The 18,021-nt window shown below is 47.1% G+C and overlaps 1 long non-coding RNA gene across 1 annotated transcript in view; it reads right to left on the bottom strand.

The window, feature by feature from the left end:
• Nucleotides 1-7,312: 7,312 nt before the first annotated feature.
• Nucleotides 7,313-18,021, bottom strand: part of LOC135964589 (uncharacterized) — a 45,822-nt gene continuing 35,113 nt past the window's right edge. The window contains exons 2-3 of the long non-coding RNA XR_010577081.2: nt 8,236-8,326; nt 7,313-7,545 (exon numbers count right to left, since the gene is read on the bottom strand). This is a non-coding gene — a long non-coding RNA (uncharacterized lncRNA). The remainder of the gene's footprint in view (nt 7,546-8,235; nt 8,327-18,021) is intronic.

Here is an 18,021-nt window from a genome sequence, read left to right as displayed (position 1 = left end):
GGAATGCTCCATGTCCTCTGCACCTGAGCCAGCACCTGGAGACCCCACCTGCACCTGGACATGCCACTGCCTCCATATTTCTTTTTAAGAAACTTGCTATGAAAGCCCCTTCCTCACCCTGTCTCTTGGTCCTCATCCTCTTGACTGACTCATTAAGCGGTCTGCATGAGCGCTTAGGCCTCGCCCATGTAGAAAAGTATATTTTAAACCTTTTTTGAAAACCTGGTTTTACCCTCACACTTTCTATCCTTCTCATGACATTTGAATGAGAAGGAAAAAATAATAGTACAGAGGGTCATTGCCCTTTATGGAATCGGATTACGGAATTTACTACCTAAGAGACCCTGGGGAAGTTACTGAACTTCTCAAAGCTGCCTTTGCCTTATCAATAAAATGGGGATTGAATGTCATGTGCTTCCCGGGTTACTGTGGAAACTAAATGAGATTGCATGTGTGATTACTCAGTACGGTCCTAGCAGTGTACTGTGTGACCAATAAATAAAGTGAGGACCTTTGGCTTCTGCAGTCAGAAGTTCAACAATAGGCCGGGCGCGGTGGCTCACGCCTGCAATCCCAGCACTTTGAGAGGCCGAGATGGGCAGATCACCCAAAGTCAGGAGTTCGAGACCAGCCTGACCAACATGGTGAAACCCTGTCTCTACTCAAAATACAAAAATTAGCTGGGTGTGGTGGTGCATGCCTGTAATCCCAGCCACTTGAGAGGCTGAGGCAGGAGCATTGCTTGAACTGAAACTAGGCCGCATAAAACTTAGAAACTAGGCCTCATAAAAAAAGAACTTAAAAAAATTAACACCAGGTGGCTCTGGATAGGGTCCCACCCTGCCTCAATAGGGTCCCACCCTGATAGGGTCCCACCCTGCCAATTCCGGGAAACAACCTCATGGGGTCCCACCCTGCCAATTCCGGGGGTCCCACCCTGCCTCGAAGTTCCCGGAATCAACAACTCCAGGAAAAAACCTCATAAGGTCCTGCTCTAACCAATTAGAACAAGACACCTTGCTCAGGCCATAGACAGACCCAATTACCACGCGCCTAAAGCTTTGTTTGAATTTCACGCCCTAAGCTGTGTTTGAACTTGTGTTTGCCTATATAAACAGCCTGTAACAAGCAGTCAGGGTCCCAGGGCCAACTTAGAGCTTGGGACCCTAGCGCGCTAGTAATAAATAACTCTCTGCTGTGAATCTCGTGTCGGTGATCCTTCGCGGCGACCCCTGCCCAGAAAGGAATTGACAGTTCGGTTCCAACAGAACCCGGGAGGCAGAGGTTGCAGTGAGTCGAGATGGCACCACTGCACTCCAGCCTGGGCAACAAGAGCGAAACTCAGTCTAACAAAAAAAAAAAAAAACAAAAAAAACAAAAAAAAAAAACCTCAACAATAACCCCACTTCTGTCTTGGCATTTATTCTGTTCCTCTTTATAGCTTTTGACGATCATGACTGTCTTCTTACTCATTTCTGTCTCGTAGCACATACCACACCAATCACAGAAAAAGAAAATCTGAATTTAAATTGAAAAACTCACTACTATTTTTAAATTTAAAGTTTTAAAGCAGAGCTAAATCCTACTTCAACTTGAAACAAGATACATGGAAGTGTTAGCACAGCACTGAAACAGACTCACAACGAAAGGCCAAGGATGAAAATACAGAGCTTTGAAAACCAAGTGTATTTAGGGTACATGGCTTAGAAGGAAAGGAGTCTACATTAAAATATTGCAGAAGCACCGGGCGCGGGGGCTCATGCCTGTAATCCCTGCACTTTGGGAGGTCGAGGTGGGCAGATCATGAGGTCAGGAGATCGAGACCATCCTGGCTAACACAGTGAAACCCCGTCTCTACTAAAAATACAAAAATTAGCCAGGCGTGGTGGCGGCGCCTGTGGTCCCAGCTACTCAGGAGGCTGAGGCAGGAGAATGGCGTGAACCCAGGAGGCAGAGGTTGCAGTGAGCTCAGATCGTGCAACTACACTCCAGCGAGACTCCGTCTAAAAAATATATATATATATGTGTGTGTGTATATATATATAAAAATATGTGTGTGTGTATATATATATTGCTGAAGCACAGGCAGAAGAAACATTTCAACAAGAGGCACAGTAAAATCCTCATCACCAGACAAAACAAGGCATTAAAGGATGAGACTTCCAGACACAGTGGTGCTGAGATATGGCCAGTTTTGTACGATGTGTTTGCCGTGTAATGAGAGATTTTATGGAAAGAAAAATAATAATAAGCAAGCTGTCTTCATCCCAATGCCACTCCCAAATGCAGCCCTTTTGGTGCCAATCTTTCTAATAGATTTTAAATCCAGCTCGTGCATGTCCACACAGTTGCAATGACTGCAGAAGGACTGTTCCAGTTGGGGGATTTTCCGAGCATCCTGCCTCTTCCCTCTTTTCCCTGTTTGTGATTTGCTTGCTCATTAGCACGAGTTTGAAAGGATGGAGAGATGGAATCAGCCAGTCAATTCTACTGCTTGTTAGTGGTGCTTGTCAAACGCTGGCTGGGTGGAAAGGTTGAAATCAATGGGGGAAGAGAGCTTCTGAGTTCAATGGATTTCATTTTCCCAAGTCACCCCTGCTCCCATTAGCATGGATCATTAAGAGTGGCTGCATTTGCTCCTATGTAATCAGATAATCTGTAGGGAAATGGAAGTTGGATTCCTATATGTCTCTATGTTAGATGCTTAGAAAGGAGCATCTGCAGATACTCTGCATTGCTTAATTTTGAGCAAACCACAAGTGGAAATGAGAAGCACTAATGAAGATATTTGTTAGTTCATTATGGGGAAAACTCAGTTATCAGGGAATTGAAAGCAGGCAATTTTCCTGGTCTCAGGGAAGAGCACAGGAGAAAGCAAAATGCATTTAGAATCTAACTAAGGAAACATTAAAAGCATAAATGAAGTATGAGGTTCATTTACAGCCTATTCAATAACAGTTAATGTCAGGGATCCAAATTTCAGCCCCTCGCAGGAATCATGCGGAGACCGATGATGCCATACGTCAGAGAACTTGGTAAATTAGATGCTCTGCTGTGTGAAATCAGCTCTGCACCTGAGAAGCAGCCCGGGTTATTTTACACATACTGTCATCACACATGGGAGTCACGGGACCTGCGCTCTGTCCTCCGTGCCCAGGCAGGTGGCATGGTGCCCTGAACACAGCGATCATTCCCAGGCCTGCAGTCCCTCCTGGGAGGTGTGAGACTTGCTGCCCACTGGACTCAGCCCTTCACAATCCTGGCCTCAGGCGGATGCAATCCCTGTTCCTCCCGGGTACCTTATCAATCAGAGTAAAATGATTCTGAGTGTCTGTCCTGTGGATGCACCTTCAAGGCCCTCACACCACATGCATGGATGTGGCCTGCCCACCAGGCCCCTGGAACTCAGACCTTGTGTTGTTGCTGGACAGCCTAGTTCAGAGAAAACTAGACACGAATTGAATATATGATGTTATGCAATTTGACTCAGAAAAGCATCCCCACATCATCTCATTTTCATCATCACACTGTGACACGATTCTCCTCCGTGAAGCCCGAAGGCAGAGCAGGGAGCGATTGAATTTTTGTGTCTTCCCCAGGCTCAGCATGGACCCTGATGGGGTGGATCAGAACACGCTGGTTGCAAGAATAAAGGAGACTTGCTGGTCTTGGTGCCCTTCTCAGCAACACAAGCTTACGTGTGACTTACGGAGTTTTCAAATAGGCTCCTGGGATAGGGACAAAGGCTTTTAGAGGAACATGAAACCAAAATTGGCAGGGACAAATGTTTGGCCTGACGGTCCTGCCTCCCTTGCTCTGCGATTGCACAACTATTTCATTCGCAGGGGGCTCGTCCACGCCCATACACACCGTGCTTGAGACTCATCTTCCTCTTGAGTCCACACCTCCATGCGATACAAAGAAAAACACGCAGGACACCAATTCCTGGCATCTGACTTCTCGGGCATCAGTGAGATTTCTGCCTGTTTTAGTCCCAGGCGTGGACTACACACAGAGGATCCTTCTTCCTCCCCTGCGCCTCTCCAAGAAGGTATGGGACCCAACTGCACATGGCTTTGCATGGATTTGAGTCGGGGAGCGACTGCCCCTAGCTTTGCATGGATTTGAGTCGGGGCGCGACTGTCCGTGGCTTTGCATGGATGAGGACACCTGCCGCCAGCTCCCCTCCATTCCCGAAGAAGACAACACAGGACAAAGAGGTCGCCGGGTCGCTTAGGAGGCGGAAGCAGATGGCCAAGTCCATAGGCTCCCCTTCCTGGGCTGGGGTCCGCTGTGCACACCTCCAGTCCAGGACAGACGAGCCACACCACGGCCAAGACCAGCTGGAATCCAGTGGGTGCCCAGAGAGCCAAGGCCGCTTTACCCAGGACAGGGCACCTCGCATGCACCCCTCCAAATGCTCAGAGGCCCCCTGGGCAGGTGCAAGGCGGAGGCAGAGCACCGGCAGGACTGAGTGTGGACCCACAGGATCTTGGGCCCTCAAATAAGAAGATGTGAACAGGAAGCCTGTAACCCACACCCAAGTCAGCGAAAAGTGCGTGTGCCTGTGTGCGCGTGTGCGTGCGGGTGTGCGCCCGTGTGCGTGCGTGTGTGCGTGTGCGTGCGTGTGCGCGTGTGCGTGCGGGTGTGCGCCCGTGTGCGTTGCGTGTGTGCGTGTGCGTGCGTGTGCGTGTGTGTGATGACTCAGCAAGATGGCGGCCCGTCTGGAATGGAGCATGAAGAAGACACAGATGTTCCGAATCGCCCACGAAGCCGGGAGCGCTTTGCCTCCCCCACCCGGAGCCACAGCTTGCAGAGCAGCCCCTGCCAGATGCCGGCGCCCGCGCTTCTCAGGCTGCTGCTGTGCCCACGCGATGTCCCAAGCCACGGCCGACGCCGGGTGCCTTCACTTCCCCACGTGTGTCCCTGATAACCTCTGAATTTCTTCCTCACGTGCAAGAATGAATTAAGGCATAATTTTAGAGTGGGCAGGAAACTCAGAGACTGTGTCACCCAATCCCCTCACGTTAAAGCTGGAGAGGACATGACCCAGAGACACAAGGCACATGTCCCCAAACCACACAACGGATCAATGTCACCATTGATGCTGACATCCAGTCCTCCCGGCCCCATGATTATTTCTGCCACCCCAGGCTGACTCAATTCAGCTGCACAAGATGTAGACTATATAAAAATCTGTGATAATCTATAGAACGTGCTTTCTCGTGGAAGAAAGGTTGCCTGCCCTTCCCCATGTGCCATGGAGAAGGCACCTGGCCAGCTCCCAAACTCACACGTAGGAAGGTCTTCATCACCCAAACCAGCAGAGCCAGCGGCAGGCCAATAAGGAAGGCTGTCCTGCAACAAAAAAAGGACCCTGATGGCTTCAGCTCACTCACTCATCCGCCAAACATCTGAGTGCCTTTTCCATGCCTAACGTTGTTCTGGTTTGGGGGAATGGAGTGTGGATCGAAAAAGATTACACCAGCTGCCTCCACTATTTAACAATAACAACAGCCGCCAACGGTTTAGAAAATTCACAGTTGGGGGCTGGGCACGGTGGCTCACACCTGTAATCCCAGCACTTTGGGAGGCCGAGGCAATTGGATCACGAGGTCCGGAGATCGAGACCATCCTGGCTAACACAGTGAAACCCTGTCCCTACTAAAAATACAAAACATTAGCCAGGTGTGGTGGTGGGCGCCTGTAGTCCCCAGCCACTCGGGAGGCTGAAGCAGGAGAATGGCGTGAACCCGGGAGGCAGAGCTTGCAGTGAGCCGAGATCGTGCCACTGCACCCCAGCCTGGATGACAGAGTGAGACTCCGTCTCAAAAAAAAAAAAAAAAGAAAAAAGAAAATTCACAGTTGCTTCATTCAGAAGTTCCAGGTCATGGTCTGTGAAAATGAACAACAGAGTTAGGAAGCCACAGAGTAGAAAGCAGTGTCAGACTTTATCAAATCCAACCCCTGTTTTATTTAGAAAAGAAGAAAACAGAAGTGGGTCCCCCCAAATCTGCCTCACTGCCCATCCCAGCTGCAACCCAGGCAGGTGTGGGAAAAACACCATCGTCTCTGTATCCCCACTCCCAGCACTTCCCCGGAAAGCAAGTGGATTTTCTAGAATCTGTGAGTCAGCACATAACACCCTTTGTTTCTGGAGCAGAGCACGGAAGTGGGGAAGGAGCGTGGCCTGTTGCCTGCACAAGTGTCACGACAGTGGGCAGGAGATGCACAGCCTGGAAAGCCACAGCCACCTTTGGTGCTCACTCTCTGTAAGGTGTTTTTTTTCATCCTAGGGAAAGGACCCACTTCTCTTTGCCTCAACTGAATCCCTGGGGAAAAGAAAGAGAAATCCACAGAAGCCATTTATGTCTCTTTTTCTTTCAGACTTTCATTGTTTCCTAGCCAACCTTGTCACAGACCTTCAGTGGTGTCCTTATGAAGCTTCCGTTACACGTCCTGATCAGCTCCTTCCTGTACTATGAGACCTATGACTTCAGGGAACTTTCCAGGACTTTACTCCCACACAAATAACGTTTTCTCCTTTTGCTTGTTTCTTTCAATATAACTTTCCTAATCACATCAACCTCAGCAAGACAACCACTCCTCACTGTTCTCGAACTAGAGCACCGTTTAAAACACTCAACTTTGTGGTCCAAAAGTCAGTTACACAAAAGCCTCCCGAGAATCCAAACTCCCCCACCTCTCCGGGAGTCTGTTTCCCATGTGGCAACCCTGGACACTGAACCAAGGCTTGTCCTAACCCCCAGCCTCCACCAAACCATGCCCAACCCTGGACACTGGACCAAGGCTTGTCCTAACGCCCGGCATCCACCAAACCATGCCCAACCTGTGGTCCTTGGGGACACTGGAAAATGGACTGCCCTCAATGGGGAACCTTCCTTGTTCAGGTGCGGCTCATGATGAAGCCCCCCGACCATCACAGGAGGAAATCTGGTCACTGCCAGCACTGACCATGGAGGACTGAGCATGCCCAGGATCCTTCGCCCCCATGTCCAGTGAGTCCACGGAACCCAGGGTAACTGGGACGGTGTCTGGTAATAGGCCTTGGTGAGAGATGAACAGTTTTTAACTTCTGGCTTCTTCAAACTTCCTCGGAAAGGAGGAGTGGGAAAGATGTCTTTTTAGATTGCGTGTTGTCTGTGTGACTTGGCAGAGTCTTAATTGCAATATGCAAGTGTGTTGCAATGAAAAACATACAAAGAGATGCTTTTATTTGCTTAAAATTCTTATCAATAAAACATGTTGGAAATGTTTGCATTTCCATAATTGATCAGCTGGTGCATTAATGTCAAATTAAATAAATGCCTTTTATTGATTTTTTTATAAACTTTAAACAGCAAGCCGGAGCTGATGAGTGATGTTAAAATCCACAAAGTCCTGAGACAGGGTTCAGAGTCACAGGGTTTTATCCATGAAGCACACTGGGGATGTTTCCATTTCCAGAATTGATGAGCTCACTGATGATTCTCAAATTAAATAAAAGCCTTCAAACTGATGCATAAAAAGTCTCCAAAACGTGAACTGCAAAAAGAGTGATTCCAAAATCAGCAGCAGCAGCAGCATGAGCACAGAGCACATGCATGGGACTGTTACAAGAAGTCGCCGAACCCTTCGTATTAGGACAAAAGGGGGCTTCACGGAGCCTCCTTGTTTATTGCGTGGAGTCAGAGCCACTCCGTGCAGTTGCGTGAGCAGCCCAGGACTCCTAACCATGCTGGGAGAGCAGCCCAGAAAACAGCAGCAGGCTGTGTGCGGGGATGCCCACCTGAACCCCAGCTCTGCCACCCCGGCTCTGGGCCTGAATCCAGCCAAAGTTTCTCCCTGGCACAGCGGTGACGGTGACGCCTCCCTCACAAGATTGTTGGGAGGGTTACCTGCAATGGAGCATGCAAACGCCTCCACTGCAAGGGTTTAAACCTATGAAAACCCCACAACAAGACGAAAATAAAACCAGTAAGATGCACACATGCCTACGTATACATAAGGTATATGTGCACATATGCAACTGTCACACTGGTAATACCATGAACGTATAAAGAGTGAGTCCACTTCTATGGGAAAATATTAATATTGGCCAGACATTGTGACTCACACTGTGGGAGGCTGAGGCAGGTGGATCGTTTGAGCCCAGGAGTTCAAGACCAGCCTGGGCAATATAACAAGGCTCTGTCTCTACTAAAAATACAAAAACTTAGTTGGGCATGGTGGTACCTGTAGTTCCATTGCTGGAGCCTGGGAGGCAGAGGTCTCAGTGAGCTGAGATGACACCACTGCACTCCAGCCTGGGCAACAGAGAGAGACCCTGTCAAGAAAGAAAGAGAGAGAGAAAGAGAGAGAGATAGAGAGAAAGAAAGAGAGGAAGGAAGGAAGGAAGGAAGGAAGGAAGGAAGGAAGGAAGGAAGGAAGGAAGGAAGGAAGGAAGGAAGGGAAGGAAGGAAGGAAGGAGAGAGAAGGGAAGGAAGGAAAGGAAGCAAGGAAAAGAAAGTAAGGAAAGAAAGAAAAGAAAGAAAGGATGAAAGGAAGGAAGGAGGGAAGGAAGGAAGGAGAGAGAAGGGAAGGAAGGAAAGGAAGCAAGGAAAGGAAAGAAAGTAAGGAAAGAAAGAAAAGAAAGAAAGGATGAAAGGAAGGAAGGAGGGAAGGAAGGAGGGAAGGAAGGAAAGGAAGGAAGGAAAGGAAGGAAAGAAAGGAAAAAAAGAAGGAAGGAAGGAAAGAAGGAAGGAAGGAGAAAATATTAATATCATAAAGTAGTATGCAAAATTGATACCCAAGGACATTTACTTTAGCATGTTTATGATAAAACGCCAAGAACAACCCAAATGCCCAAGAGTAGAGGAAGCGTCAAGAAATAGACACATATTATTCATAGGAAGGGACACTGTTATACCTCCTGTGAGAGTGTTGTCTCTGGGTACAACTGATAACGCTCACAGCCCTCACACACTGAAGCGGACGGCGTGGAAATCACCCCTGCAATTCTGCACAGGCTCATGTACACACGGAGGAAAGGCGCCAAGAACTTCAACTCTTCATATTCACTTTCGAAATGTTTGCTGTTGTGGCTGTTTTGGGTTTTTTAATTTAAGTTTTAAGGTCAGGGGTACATGTGCAGGTTTGTTTCACAGGGAAACTCACACCAAGGGAGTTTGTTGTACAGATTATTTCAGCACCCAGGTATTAAGCCTAGTACCCATTATTTTTTCTGATCCTCTCCCTCCTCCCGCCCTCCACCCTCCATGGGCCCCAGTGTCGGTTGTTCCCCTCTGGAGGTTGGAAGGTGGAAGGAGGTAGAGTAGCAGAAAAAAATAATTATTGCGTAGCAAGCTTAATACGTGGGTGATGAAATAATCTATACAACAAACTCTTATGACATGATTTTGACTATATAACAAACCTGCACATGTACCCCTGAACTTAAAAGTTAAAAAATTTTCTTTTTTTTTTTTTTAGACGGAGTCTTACTCTGTTGCCCAGGCTAGAATGCAATGGTGCTATCTCAGCTCATGGCAACCTCCACCTCCCCAGTTCAAGCGATTCTCCTGCCTCAGTCTCCTGAGTAGCTGGGATTACAGGTGCCCACCACCACCACGTCCAGCTAATTTTTGTATTTGTAGTAGAGACAGGGTTTCACCATATTGGCCAGGCCGTTCTCAAACTCCTGACCTCAGGTGATGTGCCTGCCTCAGCCTCCCAAAGTGCTGGGATTACAGGTGTAAGCCACTGCACCCAGGCAAAAAGTAATCACCTACAGGAAAAAAGTAAGGTAGAAGGACCAAGAATCATGGTGAGCCATATAAAGATAATAATAATAATAGTGTTTCTGTTATTCAAAATAGAATGGTGTTGACCTTACACAAAACAGAGGGAATGCCACATTACAAATCACAACTTCAGTCATTTTGGACCTGTAAAATCATGTTGCCTTTATCATCTCTTATTCATTAAAAGCACTTGTGAGGACTTAACTGTACATTTTATGTACTTAAATGACATTAAAATGTAGATTTAAAAGGATTTACTATCCTCACTTTATGCAATAAAGTAAAATAAAACTATTTAAGTGGGAAAATAATTACCCCTAATTGCAATATGATACTATTTTTCAATATATTAATTGGGAGATCTTTTTGCATTGATGATTCAAATCGGTTCATTTCTATCTAAATTTTTATTGATTGATTGATTGATTGATTGATTTTGAGATGGAGTCTCACTCTGTTGCCCAGGCTGGAGTGCAGTGGTGCAATCTCAGCTCACTGCAAGCTCTGTGTCCTAGGTTCACGCCATTCTCCTGCCTCAGCCTCCCGAGTAGCTGGGACTACAGGCGCCCGTCACCACGCCTGGCTAATTTTTTTGAATTTTTAGTAGAGACGGGGTTTCACCATATTAGCCAGGATGGTCTCGATCTCCTGACCTCATGATCAGCCCGCCTCAGCCTCCCAAAGTGCTGGGATTATAGGCAAGAGCCACCATGCCCAGCCCATTTCTAACTCAATTTTAAAGGGCTCCTAATATCATTACCTGATCTTTTTATTTAAAATGTTTAAACAACTTGCTGCTTCTCTAGCATCTAGAATCTACACTATCACATAGAACAGAGATAGTCACAGATTCAGGGTATATGGCATGATAAAATCTGCATTTTTTAGAGAATTAGGTCATTCCACAGCTAAGTCAGTAGCCTGAGTCCCTGTCCTTCATCCTCTGGGGTCCCTTCCCTGCCGGGCGCAGGGTTCTAGTGTCAGGTCCTCACTCAGTAGGACCTTTCTCAGCATCTCAGACAGAAGGACTGTCTGGAATTACAGGGCACAAACAATTGTCTGTCTTGCTAGGAAGTCTCATCTGTTCTTATGAAAGTTGTCCAATTAGTCTTTAGTTGAATCATAACTGGATTTATAACCTTTTCCATCTATTGCCATTTGGGAGTGGATATCTTCACCAAGTGATTTTTTTCCCTCTCTATTTAATACCGAGGTTACTTACTGGATAAGCAAAGGAGATATTATTGATGAAATGCTCTCATAGTACATCAGCTTGAGTCTGTCAGCTCAATCAATAATTTATGCCCGAGGGCCAAATAAAAAGAGGGAAATTTTCAAGTTTTTATCGACTATCAAACTCCAGACTGTCAGCTTCTCCTGATATAAATCTATTTTAATTTCTGTTTCTTCTGAGTCTCTTAGCTTCCCAACTACTGTACTTAAAGTAAAAAGGGGCTATAAGAGGGCATATTGGTGAAATACAGTGTAAATAATTCAAAAACATAAAAGTCATGGGCCTCAGGTAGGAAACACACCCACCATACTTTCTGCTCAGCCGATGACCTCCTGTTCATCCGTTGTCACTAGCAAAAAGCATATTTATGCTCTAGTTGACCAAGGGAAGTCAGTGAAGTCTTTGACGTAGGAACAGAGAATACGTGTGGCTGCTCTGAACCAGATCTGTGGTGTCTACCTTATGCTACTCTCGAGTTAACCAAGCAGGATAAATACCTGCTTTCAGGACACATGGGTGCATCAGGATTACTTAATGCATACTTGACTATAGAAAACAGAAATAGGGGCCAGGTGTGGTGGCTCATGCCTGTAATCCCAGCACTTTGGGAGGCCAAGGTGGGCGGATCACTTGAAGTTGGGAGTTCGAGACCAGCCTGGCCAACATGGTGAAACTCTGTCTCTACTAAAAATACAAAACATTAGCCGGGCGTGGTGGCGGGCGCCTGTAGTCCCAGCTACTTGGGAGGCTGAGGTCGGAGAATCGCTTGAACCTGGGAGGTGGAGACTGCAGTGAGATGAGATTGCACCACTGCACTCCAGCCCTGGAGACAGAGCAAGACTCTGTCTCAAAGAAAAGAAAAAAGAAAAAAAAGGAAAAAAAAAAAGTAAAGAAAAGAAAAGAAAGAAAAGAAAAAGAGAAAAAGAAAAGAAAAGAAGAAAAGAAAAGAAAAAAAGAAAAGAGGAATCAGTCAATAGTCCATGAACAGGATGAACACACCCCCGTTGTGCTGTCTTCAGTGACAGGAAATCTCGGAAGGAGAGTTGATCTTTGCTATTCATGGTGGCTGTGCTGAGTAAGTGACTCCCTGAGTAAACTGAGAAAGTACTGATCAAACCCAACCCTTTCAAGGTAGACAAAACATGACACCCTTCAAAGTCAGAGATAGTCACCAGACGCCATATAATGTACGTGCGTCCATTCAGTCAGCACAGTTAGTACTTGCCAAGTTCCAGGGACTCTACAGAGCCTCTATGAACAGAAGCAAACAATGTCTCCCCACTCTCGGGGATCTTTCAGTCTAATGAGAATTTGATGTAAAGTAAAACTTCAAATAGGGATTTGAAATGGTTCTCAATTTAAGGTGTGATATAATAATTTTCATTCACAACGCAAGGGCTTTTGTGAGAAATATAGACAATATTGTCTGGGAATTTTGTTTTCTACTAAGAATAGCTGGTCGTCCAGCAGCTCACGCCCACCAGGTGGGGGGTACAAAATTCAGTCTCGAATTATCCATGATCTCCAGGAAAATTTTCCACAATTCTTTGACTTTGCTCAGGCTCTCATCCTAGACAGCAATTCTCCCTCCAATTCAACTTCCCACCCATTTGGAGGCTGAGCCACCCTGGACCCCTCTTCCAGGAGGCCCTCCCGGGTGTCTTGGAGGGATGGACTTCTCCCCTCTCCACATCTGTGCCAGGCTCTGTCACAGTCAGCTGTGCACACACGGGAAGCCACTGTGCTCACTGGTGACACGAATGCACTGCCTTCCTCAGTGGCTGGGATGGGGCTTGTTCATGGGCCTAGGCCCCAGCAAACAAAACAATAGCTGGCTCGAGTCCATGCTTCATGGATGTTTTTAAAGGAATTAAATGGTGATGACATTTAAAGCAGGGGTCCTGAACCCCCGGGCCATGACCTGCTAGGAACCCAGACACACAGCAGGAGGTGAGTGGCAGTCCAGCAAGTGAGCCAGCGAAGCTTCATCTGTATTTACAGCTGCTCCCCACTGCTCACAGGACCGCCTGAGCTCCGCCTCCTGTCACATCAGTGGCTGCATTAGATTCTCCTCGGAGCTCGAACCCTGTTGTGAACTGTGCGTGCGAGGGATCTGGGTGGTACGCTCCTTATGAGAATCTAACTAATGCCTGATGACCTGCGCTGTCTCCCATCAGCCTGAGATGGGACCCTCTAGATGAAGGAAAGCAGGCTCCGGCGCCCACTGATTCCACAGGATGGTGAGTTGTGTAATTAGTTCACTCCGGGCGCCCACTGATTCCACAGGATGGTGAGTGGTGTAATTAGTTCATTATCTGTTACAATGTAATAATAATAGAAATAAAGTGCACAGTACATGTAAATGCACTTGAGTCATCCTGAAGCCATCCCCTCACCCCGTCCATGGAAAAATTGTCTTGCACGGGTTCCTAGTGCCAAAAAGGTTGGGGACCACTGATTTAAGGCATCAGGGAACTGAATGGTTAAGGTGCGAGTTAAATTATCACCCACGGGGCAAGTCAGTGATCATTTTACCAGTGGAAAGCTAAGGAGTCGGCTATGGTTCCCTCCCACACACTGTTACAGGGGAGCAGGGACACCATCGGGTAGAAATCCCACCTCCCCACAAGGTTCAGCCATCCTCAGAGGCCTCCCCGTGCCCCGCAGGGAGCCCAGGGCTCTGCCCCACCATCATAGGCTTCATCTGAGCCCAGCTTTGACCCCTGTCCTCCTCCGCCTTTAGTGAGGCTGATGAAGCACCCCTGACATTCAGCCATTCGAGAGCCTTCCATGGATTCTTCTAGAAGGAGGAGCGGGATCTGATCAGCTATTCTCTTTCCACGTCTCTCATCAAATCCTTGGTCCTACAAACTGATAGGGAACTCCTCCAAGACATACGTCCCTGAAGAGAAGGAAGAAACCCTGGTTACACACGATGAGATTTGGTTCCTCTCAGGTTATCTTGACCACCCGGGGATGTTCAGCCCCATAGCTAACTGGCTCAAGGAAGGCGTTGAAGGGCAGGAGGAGACTTTTGGGGGTCTCCTGAAAGGCTCGATAAAACCCTTTACAGTAGCCCAGGAACCTGGGTCATCGCGGGCCTTCGTGTTGACAGTACAGGCACACACATGCCCACAGGCACGTCTGAGTCCCCTGGCTCTGGAATGACTTCAGTTCGTTCGTCTAACCACCCCGCTCGTGGACATCGACCTGACTGAGGACTCCTTAATCCACATAAATCCTGGCAAGCACAGGACCTTTGCAATAATTTTTCCCAGTCGTGGACATAACTTACAAGCACTGCTGAATGTGGGCCTACTTGGCTCCACACAATAATAAATGTAAGTCATAAAATCCAAAACATATGCCAATACAGGACTCACATATAAATAGCTAGCAGACATTATCCTGATAGTTTCAGTATAATTTTATAACATTGCAAGCAAGGAAGTCACTACTTTACCCTAAATTCTTTTAGAGAAAGTGAGACCTCCTCCCAAGAGGAACATGAATTCGGCCCCAACAAATTCTGACTCAAAGTATAATTGCATTTGGTGACTTGATCTCACCTTCGTACTCGAACCTCACATGATTGAAAAGATTGACTAAGACTGTGAAACTTGAGTAAGAATGTAGGCACCCCATAAGCAGCCTGTCATTTCTCAGAGAAGAAATTAAGGATTCCAGGGACTTCCAAGGTGATGGAGACAGTGACAGGCCAGAGCTGTCTCTCTATCTCCTCTAAACTTCTCCTCCTTAAAATAACCGGTGAGTGCTATGACTGTCATCTAAGACCACTCTTAAGAAGCAGAAGTGGCCAGATGCGGTGGTCACACCTGTAATCCCAGCACTTTGGGAGGCTGAGGTGGGCAGATCATGAGGTCAAGAGATTCAGATTGCATGCACCTGTAGTACCCAGCTACTTGGGAGGCTGAACCTGGGAGGCGGAGGTTACAGTGAGCAGAGATTGTGCCACTCCAGCCTGGACGATACAGCGAGACTCCATCTCAAAAAAAAAAAAAAGAAGAAGAAGAAGAAGCAGCAGCAGAAGCAGAAGCAGAAGCATGACATTAGTGCAGGTACGGTGATCCTAATTAGCTCTCATTGTATCATTTAATCTGCATGATTGTTTGCATATTATACTTCATGTTTGTGTGATTTTCTCATTTGACTTTTTCATACATCCAATGAAACATAGAACTACATATGACAATTTTCTTCTCGTGACTGACAAAGGTGATATAAAATTATTTGGGGTTTTCTCAAATTCACATGACTAGCTGGTGATGAGGTTGGGATGAGAAGCCTGGGACCCACGTTCTTCCCCCACGTCCTCACCATTACCCATTAGGGACCAGTGGGTCGGGAGGTCTCAGCGAGGTGTGAAAAATAACCCTCTTATTACAAGACTATTAGGCACCCAAGCCCATGCCTGTGAGAAACAGTGTAACTGGATCATTTGAAGATTTCTTTTTCCAAGATGATTCGATTATTATTTTCACTAAGAGTGAGGTAGGAGGTGGAACTTGACTCCAGAGGTAGGGCTTGGACAATGGACCAGATGGAGGACTAGCTAAAATTCGGCCCCTGGGGCAAAAGCAGCTTTTGATCAGACACGCCCGCCAGTGTGCCATGTCAGTGTAATGGGGAGGCTGCGCCTGAGTGAGGCAGGGAGTGTGTAGAGAAGCAGGGTGTTGATAACGGGGGCTGTGCCTGAGTGAGGCAGGGAGTGTGTAGAGAAGGAGGGCTCAAGTTTGCTGTGAAACTAAAACTACTCTATACGTAAAGTCTTTTAAATAAATAACACACGCATGGAAAGTGGACAAGCTATATATATACACACACATACACACATACACATATACATATACATATATATTATGTATATACAAAACTCTATGAATTATTGCCAAATGAACACAGTAATGTAGCCACCATCCCCATCAGGAAATGAACCTCTAGGAAGCTCTCAAGGGCTGTCTTTGCTGGGACCTCACAGTGTCCTTTCTCCGTCCTATTAGCCTCTGTGTCCAGCTCTGATCCTGGAAGCTGTGTTAGACCAGGGCAGCTGGGGTCAGCAACAGGCATCCAGGAGGAAACAGGCTCAAGCTAAGGAGGCCAGAAAAATGCCACCTCTGAAGGAAAAGACTCTCCCATAACAAGAGCCTCAGGCATGTTTGTAGACCAATAAAAAAAAAAGCTATTTACAAGCAGGGAGGATAATTCTATCACCCCTCGCACTATTCCACAGAGGTGGCTGCAGTCATAGAACATGGCAATTTTTCTAGGTGATGGGGGAATTCCATGGCCTTAAGTCAGACTTGATATTCAAGTTGGTATTTACCAATTATAATGTTGCAACGTGTAATGCTAGATGAAAAATTATAACATATGTGCGACTCTAGAGAGACCCAAATCCAGGTAGCCTCATTAATCTGCCAAACGAGGGGAGGGTGCGATCCTCGTGGTCTGCAGTGTTATCCCAAAAGTGCCTGTGCGTTCATGAAGTTTTGAAAAAATCCACGCGGCAAAGCTCAGTCAGGTGTCTCACGGCCACTCTGGGGTTAAATGTACATTTGTTTATCAGCACAAAGCAGACTTTAATCCCCCTTCATGGCCAGAAGCAATCCCGACATCTAAATAAAATGTTCAGTTCTAAACCTGTTGAGGTTACTGTCTTAGGTGGTTCACATTCCTCACCTGCCCCATCAGCCACGTGTGTAGAAAAGCATGTCTGTGCAGAGCCCGCCATTGCCCTTTGGAAGAAGGGAGAACTGAGACCGGCCGAGGGAGCCCACACTCGTGGTTGGAGAGGCGTCCTTGGATTCCAAGCAGCAGAGTTAGGAACATGCACTGCCCCACTCAGGAGAGCATGGCTTAGGGACTCAGGGCCCTCAGCCCAACAGCTGCACAGGGAGCTCCTTCCTCAGGGACCCCTCTTCTACTCCCTGGAAACATCAGAAGAGTTAACCCCAAGGTCGTTTTGGCTTCTGAGGCCAAGGCTGTGTAACTAGTTAGTAGGGACCCAGCATCTGAGTCCGATCTGCCTTTGCAGTAGGATGATCTGATCTGCCTTTGCAGTAGGATGAGTCCATAGCAACAGAGGTCAGCTTCAGCTACCGTGGTGTGTGGCTGTAGATACCCCGGTAAGACCACCTTTGTTTCAAGAACAAGCAGCTCTTGTTAAGGAATCCCCTGTGCCTTCCCTCCTATGCCAGCCACCCCCCAACAACCCCTGCAAGACACCTGCAGAGTTTCTTGCTCTGAAAACCTAACCCCACTGACATCATCGCTGTCACCTCTGTGCTCTGGGGTTAAGCAGCACGGCAGCAGGATGCCTGACCTCCCCACCACCAGGAGATTCAGGCCCCCTGCCTAACAAACCCACCAGTCAGATGCAGGGCAGGTCAGACATGCAGAAAGACGATTTTCCACCTGCAGCTGAGCTCACCTGGAGCCAGCCCACGGCAGACACTCCGTTCACATTGGCCATCCAAGTTTTAGGTGGGAATTTAGATAGTTTCCAAAATGTATGACATAGTTGCTGTTATGCTTCCATGGCAGCCTTTGAAACCTCCGTATCACTAAGCAAATTACCTGTTAGCTCGGCCTTGTTTTAACGAGCCAAAGGGTAGATTGAGAGAACCAAAGAAATCCGTCAACGTTTTCATCAACTTGTCAGAAATTCCCTCTGTTAGTCAGAATTATATCAAAGGAACTAGAGACCCCAGTTTCTCTATGGTTAGGATTAGAATTGAATTAGCTAAATCGCCACGTTTATTACTCAAAATTGTTTCAGTTTAAATCAAAGAAGAGATGAATGTGTTCAGGGTAACATATTACAGATCTAATACATGAGAACGGTGACTTCAGACAATGCTGAGGGGTGATGAAGAGCATAAAAAGAGTATTCAGTGACGTAGTAGGGGCCTGGCAGAGCCTCCTCCCTTATTCATATTTGATACATTTATGAGAACAAAAAAAAAATTCTACTGTTCAAGGGCT

The sequence above is a fragment of the Macaca fascicularis genome, chromosome 8 (genome assembly GCF_037993035.2).
Source record: "Macaca fascicularis isolate 582-1 chromosome 8, T2T-MFA8v1.1".
NCBI classification, from domain to species: domain Eukaryota; kingdom Metazoa; phylum Chordata; class Mammalia; order Primates; family Cercopithecidae; genus Macaca; species Macaca fascicularis.
This window is presented reverse-complemented; position numbering and strand designations above follow the sequence as displayed.